General features: G+C 39.7%; 1 long non-coding RNA gene across 1 annotated transcript in view; it reads left to right on the top strand.

Moving 5' to 3' along the window:
- Positions 1–389, top strand: part of LOC109302724 — a 10,788-nt gene extending 10,399 nt beyond the window's left edge. Inside the window, exon 3 of the long non-coding RNA XR_002098905.1 lies at positions 368–389. This is a non-coding gene — a long non-coding RNA (uncharacterized LOC109302724). The remainder of the gene's footprint in view (positions 1–367) is intronic.
- The last annotated feature ends 17,071 nt before the right edge of the window (positions 390–17,460 follow it).

Here is a 17,460-nt window from a genome sequence, read left to right as displayed (position 1 = left end):
TTCTGAGCTGCTGGTGTTCTCCAGCACCTCTGCGTCAGACCACGACAGCTGGAAGCCCTGATCTTCAACAGATTCCCTGCTTGCAACACTAGCAACAGGGATTTCTGAGAATTTGGTGCTTTTATTTTATAACTACTTTTCATATTAGTTTACGCTTATATTGGCTAGGATTAGTACTAGCCTAGGATCTATTCTATATATAGGAATTTAGTTTATATATATATATATAATATATCATTCATTCTCTCCACTACACCAACGCTTCTCAATATATTATCTACACACACACAAACACATTTACGTAACATCCAGAAATCTAATTTGCAGCGCACAGCACACTTAGAGGTTCCAGTTTATAGTTTCATAGTTTCATAGATTTAGGGTCGGAAGACACCCACTGCCTGTGCCTGAGACTCTCTCACGTCCAGACACGGCAGCCACAACCTCTCCCACCATAACTGCAACCAGCACAGCAGCGCACTCCACCACTGTGTCACTGCTTATGCTGAGCCTTTCGGCGCCAGAAGAGCTGGCACTGGATCTGGATCTCAGTGTCCTGGCAAGGGAAGCTCTAGGGAAGGAGGGGGAATCAGTCAAGTTTGTGCTCGACACCCCTCACATTTTTTCCTTTCAAGCCACGAGGTCTTTCCCAGAAGGCACTTCAGAAGGTGCCTCTGTACAGGTGAAGGCAAACGGCTCAGCTGAGTCTGCTATTTCTCTTGCTGTGCCTCTGACTGCTGAAGAGGGGGAGAGTTCAGCAGCATCCACAGATGCACCCGCACACCAGAGGGAAATGCCTAGTACTAGCATGGTCTGGGATCATTATGAGCTGGCAGATGATCCCGCGTTCGCTATGTGTGTGCACTGCCAAGCCAAAATCAGCCGGGGCAAGGGAACAAAGCGCATGACGACCTCGGGGATGCTGAATCATTTCTGCAGGTACCATCCCTTTGCCACAGGGATGAGAATTTGGGTTGCTGTTTCTCCGAACCCCCTGAACCTACCTTGTTGAAACTTGGCACGCTTTGCGAGCTCCTCAGAAGCTACCATTCCTGCAGGTTTCACCAAGATCAGACAAAAAATGCCAAAGTTATAGCCTGCTTCGACCTTCCCCATTATAGCCTATGGGGAAGTCAAAGCAGCTCGAATATTCGACTGAGCTTCGACCTCGACTCGAAGCAGACAGCAAATTAAAGCAGGACCCAGTTTAATATTCGACATGTCTGTCGAAACAAATATTACCTGCTCTGCACAGCCCTAATAATCAATGCCCCTAACAGGTCCAAGGTCCTGATTTTTAGCTCTTAGTCTGAAGGCTGTTCATGCATTTTATCCAAATGCATCACAGACAGAAATGTGAACTGGCATTAATGCCATGGTAAGTTATGGCATTATTCTGGATTCCACTTTAATCACAGGGGGCAATATCTAGCCAAACTGATTTATATCAAAGAAAGTAAAAGGGGACAATCAAGTCAGTCCTGGAGCTGCTGCAACCGGTGGGGCACCTTTGATGCTGTATGTCATTGGTGATTCTTTGGGCAAAGTGACGTGGTGGCATCTATCTCCTCTCCAGGTATGGATGGCCATTGGCTCACAGGGAGCTAATGTGCCCTTTGACAGGTCTTGTTTTTAGTCCTGCTGGGTGTCCACATACCCTCCTCACCCAGGTTAGCCCAGGTAGGTATGCCAGTTTAGTCACCAACAACCCAACCATGGGACAGGCTATACTGGTTTACATGGTACCAGATAGCAGACCAAGAAAGGCCTGACCTGACACAAAGAACTGAAAATAGATCACCAATCTTTAATATGCCCTCCCACACTTCTGTGAAAGCTGAATTTGTGTGACAGGTATCTCAGGCAAAGTGTGATTTCAGGACAGCCTTAACAATGGAGAACATCAGCTAATGTCCCATAAGCTAACATAGGTTAGTGACAGGAGCTTGAAGAATGCTGACTATTGTATATGTGGGCTTTCTTTTTCTGAATGGAAAATCAGAGCCCTTGAGTTTTGTTACTACCAATCCAGCAGGCTTTATTTTCATCTCTCCAAACAAAGGCACATGGCTTTCTCTAAAAGGGATTTTGGATAATGTTTTTCAAAAGGTTTTTATTGTAGGAAGAACTACTGTAATGAAGATTCTTACTAGAATGCTTTCCAAATAGTGCAGTCTGGGCATATATGCCAGCCCATTAAGAAGGAGTTTCAAGCAGGTGAAAAGGCAGTTATTAGTTCCCAGTGTTGCTATGCAGTTTTTCACAGTGACTCTGTAATTCAAAATGCAGAACCAGCATTGGAATCAGGCTCTTTTTTCCCTTGTACTCTTTCTGACCCCATGACTCACTCTGTCCGGTCTACCCAATAGCCTAGCTTCAGTTGGTCTCAGTTATGCCTAACCTGTACTGTGGTGGTTAGGACACAGCAATATGATTCAAGTACCTTCAGGGGCTGGGTCTTGAACCTTAGTAACCCAAGTCATAAGCAGGTACTTAAGCTGGGTACCATAACCCTCTTATTAGCAATACCAAATTGTCATTTCTTGTAGCTTTTGGTTGACTACATTGTTAGGCTTTTGCAGAACACTTCTGTGCCTCTACTGTGAAACTGAATCATGATGATCATAAATGGATTTTGATGGCTCTGTGACTATGGAGCTAAAGTAGATACTTAAGAAATTCAGACCTTTTACTGCAATTCATGCCACTACTTGATATAAAGTGTAATGCAATTTTGTGACTTAGAAGCCTAAAAACCTGTTTAAGTGCCACTTAGACATCTCAGCAGTGAAATATATTTTTCCCTCTGCATCAGAATCAACACTTAGAATTGTACTGGAGAACAGAACTGGGAATCAATATAGTCTTTGGAGACTTGGAATAGTATTATCCTCAAAGCACATACCACTTGGTTCATGAGAAACTGTACTTGCCCAATAGCTGAAGCTTCTAAGCAGTCTTCAGGACTAGCCACATTGCAGTAACATTGTCTTGAGATCATAAAGGCACAGATAATTGTGTAAAGGCCACATGTGTATTGATGTGTATATGAAGGTTCTCGTAGTAAACATTCAAATCAGTTTGGGGACAGTAATGAAGGCATAGGCAGAATGTCATCATCCAGACTGAAATTCAGCCAGGCTAGAAGGTTAACATGCCTGCTCTTGCAAAAAAAAATGATGGGGGATCTTTTAATGACAGCAAGCAGTCAGGACATCAATGTTGCATCAGATTTGAAAGATGGCAATTATAGCAGTGCTACCTAACAGTATGCTGGGGCATTAGTTCAATATTGACAGAGGGAAGCATGCCATCTACTGATTTACCACCTGAAACATTCACTCGCTGAACCACATATTAGAAAGCTGGAACCAAATACAGAAATGCTAGAAACCATAGTTGACTATGCTAAGCTAAGTTCTGAGGAAGGGAAACTTCACAAGTTACAGTATTTCTGTTTTGTGGTTCCCCAGCACAGGAAACACAAAGTATACACAACAGACTATAAAATCCACTTTTAGTATAAACCACCAGGCTTGACATGCATGAGGCTTTACAAAATATTTTCCATTTTCTGTAATGGTGATCATGTATACAACAACTTCTACCTGTAAATGTAAAATGCAAACTCAAATTATCCAAACATCCTCTTACAAGTTTTTGCAGCTGGGAAACTCCTGCGAGGATCTTGGGGGAAAATCATGATGGTGTTTAACGCTAAAACTTATGTTCTAAACACAGAATGCTTTAGTTCAAGCTCATTCAATGAGCTTTAGTTCAAGCACCCCCACTGCCATTTTGAAGCGCGGGGATGCTGACACACAAGACGCGGGAGGCTGCTGGAGTGTGGTAACTACCATGCTCCAGCAGACCTGATTAATCTGTGCATTAATAGCGGGCATCCGAGCAGCCTCTGCGCTTGTGTATAGGCACCCATAGGTGCCATCATACCCTCCCTCTCATTCCACAGCTATCATTTATTTAAAGTCCAGTTCTACAAGTGGGATTATTCACATAATTGGAAATAGGCCTTTTTGGTAAGTGTATGTCAATGGACAAGTGTATGTCAATGGAAAAACTGGTCAGTTTATGTTCCTTTTGACCAGACAAACTTGTATTAGGTGACTCAGAAAAGGGACAAACATAAGACAGTTACATTCAGGATTAATTACATGCAGCCAAATTGTTACCTCAGTTGCACAGTTTATAAGACTTCATGGATTTAACTGGGGTTCTTTTGCTTGTACATTAATGTAACTGGAGCCTGATTCAGGCCTTCAGCAGTAAGTCATGTTCCGATAGTATGACATTTCACAGTGCATATTTTATCTCCTACTTGTACCTTTAAGAAGAAATATTTTTTTACACATTTTGCTATGCATCTGTCAGCTAACACAGGGCTCAAGTCTGATATTAATTCTTTCTGATATTCTTTCTGAAATTAACTCTTTCATATTAAATATAACTTTTTTCCTCAAGTAAGCCTTTTGATATGACAATAGCTAATTATGGAGTAAAATAGTCATGTGTAATGAAAAAGGAGTAAACTGCTTCATTTTAGCTTCCACTTACTGACGGATAGGAACAGACACATAAAATGGTTACCACGGAGCGGCTGATGCATGGGAAGTCCTCCTTTGAACCAGGTATAACTTTTGTTAACTTTTGTTTGCCTGTCCACATCCCAGAGGAAATTAAATAAATCACAGGGATTAATCATAAACCTCATCCAAAGAACAAACTTGCTATGGAGAAGGGAACATTGATAATGCATCTTAGTGGCAAATGAAACTGGGTTGCAGTAACTTTAGACCAGAGGTAGCTTAGACAGTCTGACTTACAGATAGACCCCAGGCCTAGCTTTTGTGAATATGCTAGTCAGGCAGATTTTTATTTGCATGAAAATAGACTTTAGGAAACCATTAAAATGTAGCAAAAAAAGTATTTAATGCCTAAAGGCATCTTCATTTTATCTTTGCCATCATATTCTAACAATCTAATTTCATTATATTTCACTGCACTACAGTCTATATTGAAAATTATATAGCATGGAAACACCTAACTCTCTCCATCTTCCTTTTGCTTTTGGCTTTTGCAGCTGCTGTTTTCTCAGTGTTGTCTTCGGGCAGTTTCCTGTTGCCATAGCTGATGGCCTGCCAGCGCCTGCCTGGGCCTTTCAAGTGTCAACACTACGAAGTTTGCTGCGATGGCCAAATGCTTGTTAATGAGATATAGCAGCTGGGTAGGGGTGAACCACTGAGATGTATAAAGGCATGCCGCTGGTGCAGGAAGCGATGCCTTTTGAATCTTTTCAGCACTCTGAAAGCATTCAAATCAAAGAGGGTATGTTGTATTCATCAATAAACCAAAGTTCCCATGCAACTTTGTTAAAGCCAGTAGTTTAATTTTACAATAGACAGGTGAATTTTTCAACAGTGCTTTACACCGGAAGAAAAAAAGCAAGAAAACAAGAGTTTATGTACTGCCAAAAGCATTATTTCCCTATCTAGCAGCCAGACAGAACTGTTAAACCGAGCAAGGTATTTGCCATTTCCTGAGAATAAAAGCTTGCAAGATTCTTTTTTCCTTTATTTTTTATGCTTCAAAGCTCACAGCAGCCTACTTGATCTCTCTCTCTCTCTCTCTCTTTTTTGTCTAGTTTCTTAATTTTTTTAAACCATGATTAAAAGCCAGAATGAAAAAAAAGAAGCTTGTGAAAAACAGCCAAAAGAATCTATAGACAGGATTAATGACCAAAGCTGCTTTCATTCAGTCAGAGCACAGTTCATGTGATCTGCAGTCTGCATCTGTTTTGCTCTGGAACTAGCAGCATAGGAGTACCCAACAGCTGGGGCAAAACAGGCAGAAAGCAAACACAAAAGAAACTAACATACACTGCAAAGTTTTAAAGGCAACACGAGCCAAAGAGCATCTTAAAGACTTTTCCAGCATTTCTTTTTAATAGGGCTGGGGTGGGTTTTTTTTTTCTTTTTGGTTTTTAGAGGGCAGCTGGTGAAAGATTGAATGCTAGAAAAACATGTTTAAAACTGAAACAACCACAATAATAATAGTGGCAAAATTGCTTTGGAGAAGTTAAACAAAAGAAGTGTTAGAAACAGGAAGGGGCCATATGGCCCAACATGCCTGCCATTTTTTAAACTGTCTTAATCGCTTCCCCCACTTCTCCACCCATGAATACAAGTCTCTCAGGCTCATTTATACACTTTCATTTCTTTTTCTAATAACTTGTTCCAAGGTGATTTAAGCCAAGGAACACTTTTAAATGATATTTAGCTATTTGCCTGCCTGGAATACAGGAGTCTATCTACGTTTGCCAACCTGCTGTAGACACTTCATTTGTTTTCAAAACTTAGCTGAACCAATCACAGGTTCCACATGGCCCTTATAGGGATAAATTATCAATCCCCAAAATTATCCTCTGATCAAAAATCCATCAAAGCCAAGGGGACGCACCTTGTTGACTTTAATCAGTGGCCTTTGGGTAAGAACCGGTTGAAAAAATTGTAACTGACATTTTCTAGCATAAAAGGCATGTTTTGATGATTTGTATTGGATTTGTGAAAAACTTTGTGAAAAGATATCACAACTCCTGTTTTGACAAGGCTAGTGTGTTTGACTGGAACACACATTATATTGTACTATGTCTGAAAAGGCATTGTCAGTGAAAGCATGCCAATGAAAATGATTTCAATATTTCCACAAAACAACTTTTCAGAATTCTTGTTTCATGGGAAGTGTCAGCATCTTATCATGATTCAAAATGAGAGTATTTTAATATGTAGATATCTCCACTAGACAAAGCTCAGAATATGGCCAAGGAATCTGCGTTTAGTAATCACTCACCTGTTTTAGCTTAGTTGATGTCATCCTCATGAACCCTACAGGAGATGCTGAAGAAATTAACAACACATTTAGACCCCAGGGGGTGGTCACAATATAAGAATGAACACAAATAGGGGAAGGGGAGAAGAAAGAAGAAAAACATTTCTTACTAACAAAAATATCAGATGAAACCATAGGAGTCTATATTACCTTAAAATGAACATGCCATTGCAAGTTGCAACATAAGTTACATCCAACTTGTTAGGACACAGTTCAGTACCACAGGCAGAAGTAAGAAAGAATACAGCTTGTGTCAACACAAGTGAGCCATGTTGCTCCAGTTGAGCAGTAAAAGCAGAAGACATTTGAAATTGCTACTGGCTGAGAGGGTCAATGTTCCTCCGAGTCCGGCCACTCTATAAGCTACATTAAAACAAGCTATCTTCTTCCACCTCCTGAGAAGATGGTTGTTTACTAGGGCTGTGCAAAATAGCACCATTTTGTTTTAACTTCCATTTCAACGTTTTGACAGGACAGTGTTTCCTTTTGAGTTTCATTTAATTTCAAAGCACTATTCCATTTTGTTTTGTCGAAAATGTTTTGCTGTTTCAACGCTATTTCAACATTTCGTCTATCAACTATAATAGTGAAACACAAAACTGCCTATAACTTTGTCATTTCTTGCCTGATTTGGATTAAACTTGCCCCTTCTGAGGCCATGAAGCTTGCCAAGTTTCAAGGAAGTATGTGCAGGAGTTTCTAGGAAACTGCACCTCAAGCTGCTGACAAGCAAAACTCGTGACGTGTGACTGTGTGTGTCCCCCAGAGCACTGAGATTGGAAGGGACCTCAGGGAAGGATCACAGTCACTGGCCAGCTGCACAAGCAATATGAGAGCAGTCCTTCCCCACTCTTCCCCCTTCCTCTCCTTACTTTCTGTCTCCCTTCAGGCAACCCCAGCTTGAGCTTTGAAACTCAAAACATTTTGGAATTTTCAAAACATTTCAACTGCCCTCAATTTGTTTTGAGGCTCTTTCAAAGCCTTTCATTTCATTTCGATTTAGCTGTTTCGAGCTCAAAACAAGTTGAAACAGCATCAAAATGAAACAGCCAGCAAAATTTTGCACAGGCCTGTTGTTCACTGCTATTCAGTTTGCTAATGTGGACATTTTATTCTTATGCTGAAAAATAAAAAAGTTAGTAGAAAAAATCAACTTTGTGAACATCTAGCCTCTTTTGGCACCCTCATTCCCTCCCACTAGGGCTTCACGAATCAGTAGGGAATGCTCTACATTAAAAGACATAGAAAATCCTGTTGGAAATAAAATGCACTAAGTGGAACTTCAGACAAATGCTTTTCAAAAAGGTTTCAGTCATTTTACTTATCTTAGAGGGAAACAGCAGGTGTTTAATGTTAGGGATGCTACTTGGAACAGAAGTCAGGAATTAGCTCAATATATGCTTTGCTCTGAGGTTTTGTAGAAACCCTAATGAGCAATAAGTAGACTATGGTAGCCTACCTGTATGGGGCGGGGATTAAAGGTGAGACCAAAGGTGATCTGCTACAAAGATAGAAATTTAACAAATTAAATATTTGCTAAATTAAGGACTTGAAAAAAATGATATTTTATACATGTAAAAAAACCTTTTCAAAGGTAGATAGTACTCTTTGGAACAAACTATATTTGCTATGCAAATTAATTTATTGCATATATATACATACTAATAAAATTATACAAATCTTGTCTTATAATGGCATGCAAGTGTTCTGATCTGACTCATTCAGTTTGCTGTTCTTATACAATGAGTTTTATAAGAAAAGCAATATTTTATTGATTCTTTTTAGCCTCATTCAGACATAAAAAGCCCCCAAACATAAATAAAATAATATTTTCCATATTAAAAACAACCAGGATTTGTTCTTATGAGCACATCTGGATTATGTTATGGTTTTGTCATTTGCTTATTTCATTAAATATATTATCTCTTTTTGGTAAAGTGAAGATGGTCTCAAGGACAAGGTAATGATGACCTGTGAGAGAGTTAGGCAAGTCACTGATGTCAGGTGTGCCTTCCTTAGTGGGTTGCCATTTCTGATTGCATAGTTCCACTGTGTGGGGATTACAGAGGTTTATTAAAGTCCTCCTCTGAACACAAATGTGTAATTTTACCCCGTTGAGATGCTGTTTCCATGCTATAGGAGAGTCCATGTCCTCCCTCTACCTCAGGTTCTTCTCTGGCATCTAAAACTCTGAAGTCACCATTCTCTCCAAACTCACTCACCCCTGCTTCACTTTCTTCCAAGACCTACTTCCTATTCTTGCTTGTCTGTGAAGTCAAGTCTCAAGCCCATTTTTCAGATGTACACAGAACAGCCTCTCTGAAGATCCTAACACTCTGAGAATCTGAGGAGAAGGAAGTGCTTTTCTATCCCCACCTTTTCCCCAGTATGTTTTACTACCAGACTATCATTCTTTTCCTCTTTCTAGGAACTCCACACCCACTCAACATATGTGTCTACATGGAACACTAGAAGTATAGTAGACTAATTTTACTGTGCATTAGCATGTCACAGCAAAAACTGTGCTAATGCAGTAATAGGCAGCGGAATTCGTCTACTGCACATTAGCATCACCAAAAGAGGTGCACTGGTGCTACTGCACAGTCATGTTGGTTACGGTGCATTAAGGTTATTACAGGTACTAACTCTAAGTGTAGACATGCCCCATGCCTGTTTTTAAACAGCCAATACAACTTCTTATACTTCCCGTTCCCTGGGGAAACCTCCATTAAAGTGCCAGGATTATATAAAGGAATGTTGGAGGGGATGCCAAATTTCATGTTGGATCAGCCTGTCTGGTAGGTTCAGCAGAACCCCCTGAAATTTCTTATTATTTAACAGTGACCTATCGCTAATCTGCAAAACAATACAATGTGTGACTACTGGAAACTACTGCAATATCCTTGGGGAACAGGAAACTTGGGAACTGTTTACAGCCATCACTATAATGATGAAAGCTGTCATTACCGTTTGGTGAGAAGATTATGGAAGTTCAAAGTGACATATATTTGCTTAACAGAGAAATTCTGTTTAGGAAAGGGAATAAAAATGAGGAAAGCAAGACTGGGCTTGGTTGGTTCCTGTCATGATTACATTATACAGGTTAAAAGACAGTTTGGTGGATTGCTTATTGTGCCTGGGAAGACAGAATTGTTTGCCATCAGTGTAGGCTTCACTTAAGTTTACTATTCCTTATCTCTTGTTTGATGTAGTACTTCAAAGGAGTACTTGCTTCTTGTCCTGAAACTCAAGTGTGTAAAGCAATGAACTGTCTTCTAGTCTCAGGCTTGAGAGCATTCAGGGCAGTCCCCTCCCTTAGGCTAGTAAGATCTGGGTAGTGTTGCAGATTATACATGCTTAGGTGGCATTTTAAGGCAGAATTTTTAAAATCGGTTTTCTCAGCTAAAATCAGCTTAATTAGCCAAGCCATGTGCAGTGATTTGACATGGCAAAAGTCCTAAATATTAATTAATTAAGGGATAAATAATAAAGCCTGGATATAAGATGCTGGCTCAGAGGGGACAACTGGGGCACCAGTCCAGATGCCAAAGCAAAAGCAAAAGCAGCCACTTCTGTGTTTCTAGTCTGTCCGCTGCTATTGACAATGCGCCGCTCCGCATACTGTCATGACCCAACTTGCAGGAGTGCCCAGGTACACCTCTGCTGAGTAGCTGCTTCCTGAACAAGGCTATTAGTGTTAGTGTTGTTGGTATGCCAGAGGAGGGGAGAACAGAAAAGAACATTTGAATGCTAACCCTTCACAACAGACTGGCACTTCTATGAGAAACAGAATTCTGCCTATGGTGCTCACCTATTGTGACATACCATAAGACATGTTGGACCAAATTAACCTATAGTGTATATAAACTGAATTTGCAGAGAGTACATCTGCAGTGCAATCAGAGGCATTGTTGTCACACAATTAGAGAGGACCAAGCCATCTTTATGCTAATGAGCTCAGTACCCAATAGCTGTGAAGTCACAGTAGCACAGTCCTCAGCATATACCTGGGCATGTATAGCATTCTGAATTGGCTATTTGCAGGTCAGTTCATTAATAGCTAAACTGAAAGCCTTGCTTACAGGGACTACTGCCTTCCATCTGATTAGTTCTTTTTTCAAATCAGAATGACTACTTAGGTAGTAAGCTTCTGTTCCTTGTGAGTAAAGATACCCCAGTCTGACCCTAAATAGCTAGGGTCAGACTGTTTAAGAGTGCAAAGAAAGCTCTTCTATTTCATTAATTTTTTTTTGCTCTGCCTAAGAATGTGCTCTAGTGGTTTCACTTCTTGCTTAAAGATATGTCAAAGTCTGCCATGTCCTTGAAAAATCATTGGCATCCAGTCACTTCATCTAAAGTATGCAACTCTGAGCTCCCCTGTACAATTACTTCATGTTCTTCTGATTAAAAGAGAGAGAGAGAGAAAGAATGAGAGAGAAACTATATTCCAAGAGATGCTTAAATCACCAATGCCTTCCATCATTCAAGATTATATTTTTATTACAAGAAAATTTCACTTCTAAGTATATAATAGTATTCAAAGTATTTCAAGTGCTTCTTTTAACTGGACTCTAAAGGACATTTCTACCACCATTAAGATGAAGAAGGAATATGACCTGGAGACTTTCTTACCCCCAAATCATGCTTCTGCCATGACAGGTGAATAGGTAGCATTAGTCCAAATAATGAAATGTTCATGTTTAGTTATTACAATTAATTGAAAAGGAGAACTACAGAAATGTTTGGCCTTCATTGTCTTACACCTGCCACTGTATTGAAATGAATGGAGACACAGGGCATATAAATCAATGGGAAGCTTTGCTTGTTTTCTTTGTAGTAATAATAAATATTAATAATCAACATTTATGTAACACTGTAAATGTATAAATATATATGAACACGTTACATATAATATAAGCCAAACAAATATGAGACTTTCTCTTTAATGGAGAATGTGTGGGTTATCACTGATGAGAAACACAAGAGAGAATGCTTGAAGATACAGAATTCATGAAAAGATATGAAAAGGAAAAAAGATTGCTATGTTATGGACAGAGAATAAGTTTTAAGAGAGGAAGAAGCAAGTTAGGGAATGAACGGGAGAAATGGCACAAAAGCATTGAGAAAATGGCAAAAAAGGAGGAGACAGAACTGTATGAAAGCATAGAAAAGAGGCCAAAAGAAAATGCAGTAGGGGATGACAAAGTGGGGCAAAGAATTAATAAGGAGTGTGATGTGAAAAGAAGAAGATGGTGTTAGGCAGATAGAGCTAGACTCACAATTTGCAGTGCCTAACAGCAGCACATAGTTCAATCCATAACCCAGAGGGAGGGTCTTGGGTATCCCTAAGGATGCATGAGAAAAATCAGGTGCCCAAAAGTAGGATCCACAGAAACCAGAATGTTGAGAATCACCTAAACTAATTAAGAGGAAATAGATGCTTTTAGGGAGTTAGGAAGCTAATTTCTGGCTGTAAGAAGGCATTTGTCTCTGCTTGGGATTCACAGCCCTTAGCTTTTTCTTTAAATTAGGCACCTAAGCACTTTCTTTCAAAAAAACATATGATCAGTCCTTTCCTTCAAAAAATAACTGAAGGAGGTGTATCCTCATCCTTTTGACCCACAGCAATGGTTATGGCACTCCCCCTAGACAGGTGAAACAACAATTCAAGTCCCTCTTCTACTTGAAGGAATTTGATATTTATGGCTTCTCAGATAAGTGTGCTAAGAAGGTTACAAGGTATGCTGGGATAAGCATCCGTCAGACTTTCTGGTGAAGCTACTTATTTTTTACTAAACTACTTAACTATTATTTTGTGCAAGCACTGGAACACAGCATTTCTCCTCCCAGATGTTGCCCAGACAACCAAGCATGCAGTCATTCTCATGCTCTCTCTTGTCCAATTAATATTTAAGTATACATATAAAATGAAAAAGCTTCAACAGAAGGGATGAAGAACAGCTCCCACCTCCACTATAACTCCCACTCTCTTGGTGCTTAGCAGATTCCTATAGCAGATATGGGTACAAATCCTCTAAGGCATAGAAGGCACTTAAACCCATCTCTCCTACATATTGGATGTGTGTACACATGCCTCTTATTGCGTAGTTGTTACGGTACCATCATTTAGAACTTCCTTTTGGCAGTACTAAATGACGGCGCAGTAATAGCCCGTACTGTGCCATGCCAGTGGCGCAGTTATTTTTAGCCCCTACATCACTGTAGCAATGCACTATAGTGAAGGAGCAAGTTGCTGTAGTGATGTAGCTGCAGCATCAATGTTTGTGCCTGCTGATACTACATCACCATACTCACTATGGTAACGTAGCGTCTCATGTAGATGTGCCCAATGAGGAAGTCCCTAACCACTGGGCTATTTGATTAAAGGCTAAGGGGTAATCTTTATCTGTTATTTTGTGTGACATTAGACCCACTGTGAGTACATATATTGGGGTGAGGTTACACAAGTGAGATAGTCAAGAAAATATTTGCTTTGTGAATCCTGAAAGTACTTAGGCATGAAATAGGCACTGAGCAATTGAGCAATTCAGTGTTCTCATATTGTAAGCTGTTTTGTTCATGGCCAGCAGAAACTTCGGTCTCTCATAAGATTTACCAATGGAAATCTTGGCATTTAAACAGTTATGCAGAGTTTTAGGCATACCAGTGGTGCCTAAATATTGAATTTAGATGCCTAGAAAAAGAATTTAGGTAACTAAGCTGTCTTCGTAAATCTAACCCATTACGTTAGAGCCACGCGCATGATCAGAGCGCAAGAGAACAGGCCCTATGACAAGAGGCTGGTTGCTACAGGACTCTTCATCCTGCAGAAGTGCAGGCTCAGGGGTGATCTGGTGGCAGCCTATAAGTATATAAGACGTGTGCATCAGGATCTGGGGCAACAGCTGCTCACCAGAGCACCCCAAGGGATGACAAGTTCCAACAGTCACAAACCCCTCCAAGACCATTTTAGGTTAGACATAAGGAAAAACTTCTTTAATGTCTGAGGCCCAAGGCCTGGAATAAACTCCCTCCAGAGGGTGCAAGCACCTACTCTGGACTCTTTTAAGAAACATCCGGATGCTTATCTTGCTGGGATCCTTTGCCCCTAGCTGACTTCCTGCCCCTGGGGCAGGGGGCTGGACCTGATGATCCTCCGAGGTCCCTTCCAGTGCTAATGTCTGTGAAATCTATGTTAAAAGAAGATGACATAAGAAAAGGACAAAGTTGCAATATGCTGTGGTTCTATACTAAGTTGTATGCATCTTCTAGTACACTGTTCCCCATAGTATTTGAGTGTCATCAAAGAGTGCATAAATGAGATGATGAACTTCCACTACATGTGACTTTTTTTCTTTTTCTTCTTCTTTTTCAGTACTCACAATAGTAACTTCCCTAAGTATGCTGAAAAACCTTATGTAAGTATTAAACTTCAGGCAAGCACCTGTATTTTGATGTTTTTAATGTTCCTATGCAAGACAGAAGAGGAGGGCAATAATTTTCTGTCAAAATGTTTTTTGATTGGAACAGGTATTTCCATAAAATTATATATTTTCCCAGAGAGAATACCAGGTTTTTAACTTTTTAAAAATTTTTTGTTCAGAGAACTGAAACAAAATTGAAATGAAATATTTTGTTTTGAAACATTCCAGCTTGTCAGACCAATGTGAGACAGTCTGTTTAGCATGTGTTCTTCAGTAACCTGTGTCCTCCCTCACTTACTGCAATGTCTTACTGGAGTGGTAGTTCTGATACCTCCTGCTCATTCTCCTGTATGGGTTGGACTGCTATATGGGATGACATCTCCCCAAATGCACGTGGATGAATCTGCATTATCCAGGCTAATGTGCATCATAACTGAGAGATTCTGATCAGCAAGGCAACCAGTCATAAACGGGAATGGGTTGAAAGGTTGTAGCAACACAGATTAATATCAGACTGATCCAAACTGAAACATTCCAGAATTTCTGAGTTTTAACATTTAAAACTTTCTAGTAAATGAAAAAAAAATATTTTGACGTTTCCCCTCCTGATTCAGAATTAAAGAAATGTCAAAATATTATATTTCCCGAAAAGACTAATTTTAATTAAATGTATTTTTTTTTGCACTAGAGTAACTAAATTAACATAGCTAATATGCTTTCAGCCCCCACAAAGCAAGAAGCTATGTGTACACATAGAAATTGCACCAGTTGAACTAAACAGATTTAGAAACAGATTGAATTAAATTGCTGTGACTCCTTTGTGCAGACACTTTTGAACTGATTTTAAAATGGCCACACATGATGGTTGCCCAGATTTACTTTACTTAGTACAGCTTGGGACAAGGTAGAGTGCCTCTCATTGCTAATGAGCTCCAGTCTGAAGGCTGCTACTTGGGAATTTCTAGGGCCACCTTACAAGAGAAAAGCCTTTCTGTTTTCAACAAAAAGGCATAAGAGTCTCCCTTAATTTCTAAGTAAGTATGAAGACACTGATTTAGTTCCAGAAAAAGCAACATATTTTAACAAACAATATAGTACTGATGGCCTTAGCTGCTTTCTAATTGAACTGAATTGTTTTTCAGCTTGCAATGAACAGAAAGGTTTGCAGTGGATTTAAGAGGTACCTAGCACCAACTACCATGAAAACAAGCTCATCGAGGTTTCCAGTGGGATTTTTTTCTTCTATCTTGCACCAAAAAACCCGCTACTTTATAGCACGCATTGGAGTTTAACTAGTTTACAGCAACTGATACAACTAGCATGCAAATAGCAACAGCAAAAATAAAAGCTATTCTTACCAACTCTGAAAGTCGAATCTGTGCTCAAACTTTGGTATTAAATTCTGTACACAAGTGGTTGCCATTGACTTCACAATGATCCCACAGAATGCATTAGGGGGATGAAGCTGGTCTTTCCTGGATCTGCTTGTCTAAATATATGATTTGATTGATTTTTTTTCCTTCTATTTTTTTTGTTTTTTGCACTAGTTTGGAAAGGGATACTCACATCTTTTTAGTTTATGAGTCTGTTTATTATCTGACTGGCCGGGAGGTGGGGAGGAATGAGGGGAAGATGGTTAAATTTAGATTTGTACAGACTGTTTTCATTTAAGGTAAAGAATTCAGTGACCACCAGTTTGGAATATCCTTCTGGTGTCATAAATGAGCAGTAGAGATTCAAAAAAGCTGTGTACGTACTTTCAGTTGATTCAAAGACAGAACAAAGAGAGTGTTAGCCTTCCATGTCTAGATGCGGATCAGCTGGTTGTAAGCTGAAAAGAAACATGGGCCCTTTTTATTCCAAGCAGAAATCTAGGAGCCATCATATAGTTATGAGCATTCCTTACATTTTAAAAAAGGAAGAGAGGCAGGGAAAGAACCCAACAGAGAGATTTTTTACACTTTTTCTTATTCATCAATAATTCCTATGTAGGTATCTTAGACCTCCCACATTTCCCTGTCTTTGAACAGATGCTTTCTGAGATCAATATGAAAACTAAGTATTTAGTGTGTGCATTAGCAATGGGTGTGGGATTCATGTCTTTCACAATAGAAAAGATGCTAACATTTAAATGATTAAATTAATTCAGTTTTGTAGGGGAAAAAAATCCCTAAATATAATTGAGGAAATAGAGATCACCAAAATGCAAAGTACTAGTGAAGTAGGGTATAACTGTCAATGCTTTTCTGTGCCACCCCTAGATCATAGCTTTGAGAGAATTAACTCTAGCAGACTCCCCTCTTACCCTTGTTTGCAGAATTGGCAGCCTGTGCAGTGTCATGAATCAGACCCTCCCTTAGCATTTCTTTCCCATAGGGAAAGAAAGCCCATGCTAGATACGTTTTTTTGGTTCTATCTATCCGTGGTTTATGCGAAGGAAGAATGAATGTTCCAGTCTGCTTGGCTTTCTGTCCACCCTCTATGGCCATTAAGAAATTAAGGCTGCTTAACAGATGTGAAAAAACAAAACCAGCCCTTTACTTTCAGCTCAACATGCCCCTGTACCAAGTACAGCACATGCTCAGAAGAGGCATTGTGTTAGCTAGACCTGACTCCCCCCAATGTCTGTACAGATTGCATGCTTCAGTGGGGCTTCTTGGTGCTTGTTTCTAATAGCTTATTGAATTAGCTTTAGGTAAAAGCACCAAAAAGCCCTGTTGAAGTGCTCAATCTGTACAGATGCTGGGGAGCCAGGTCAAACTAACATATTTCCTCTTCCAGTAAAGTGCTGTTTGTTTGGGGTTTTTTCACATCTGTAAGTGGCCTAAGTTGTCATACTCCTAGGACCTCCATCAGGTTCCAAGGGGGCACTGGAGACTGAGACCCAGGACCAAGGAAACTGGCTAGCCAGGTACAAATACGATGCTTGTGCAGGGTGGCCAGGAATGGACCCATGCAAATTTGTTCAGCAAATAATTTATTTTCAGTTTTGGGTGGCTGCAACTATTTATGAATCTGGGTCAAATTTGGCAAATACTTTTTGATTGAAATAAAATGGTTACAATTTTTGGAAATGTCAAAATTGTTTGTATGACCCTTCTAAAATTATAGATACAGATTATTATTACGATAT

The sequence above is a fragment of the Gavialis gangeticus genome, unplaced genomic scaffold (genome assembly GCF_001723915.1).
Source record: "Gavialis gangeticus isolate Ggan-Ray unplaced genomic scaffold, GavGan_comp1, whole genome shotgun sequence".
Taxonomy (NCBI): domain Eukaryota; kingdom Metazoa; phylum Chordata; order Crocodylia; family Gavialidae; genus Gavialis; species Gavialis gangeticus.
Note: the sequence above shows the minus strand (reverse complement) of the source record. Positions and strands in the feature narration are given on the sequence as shown.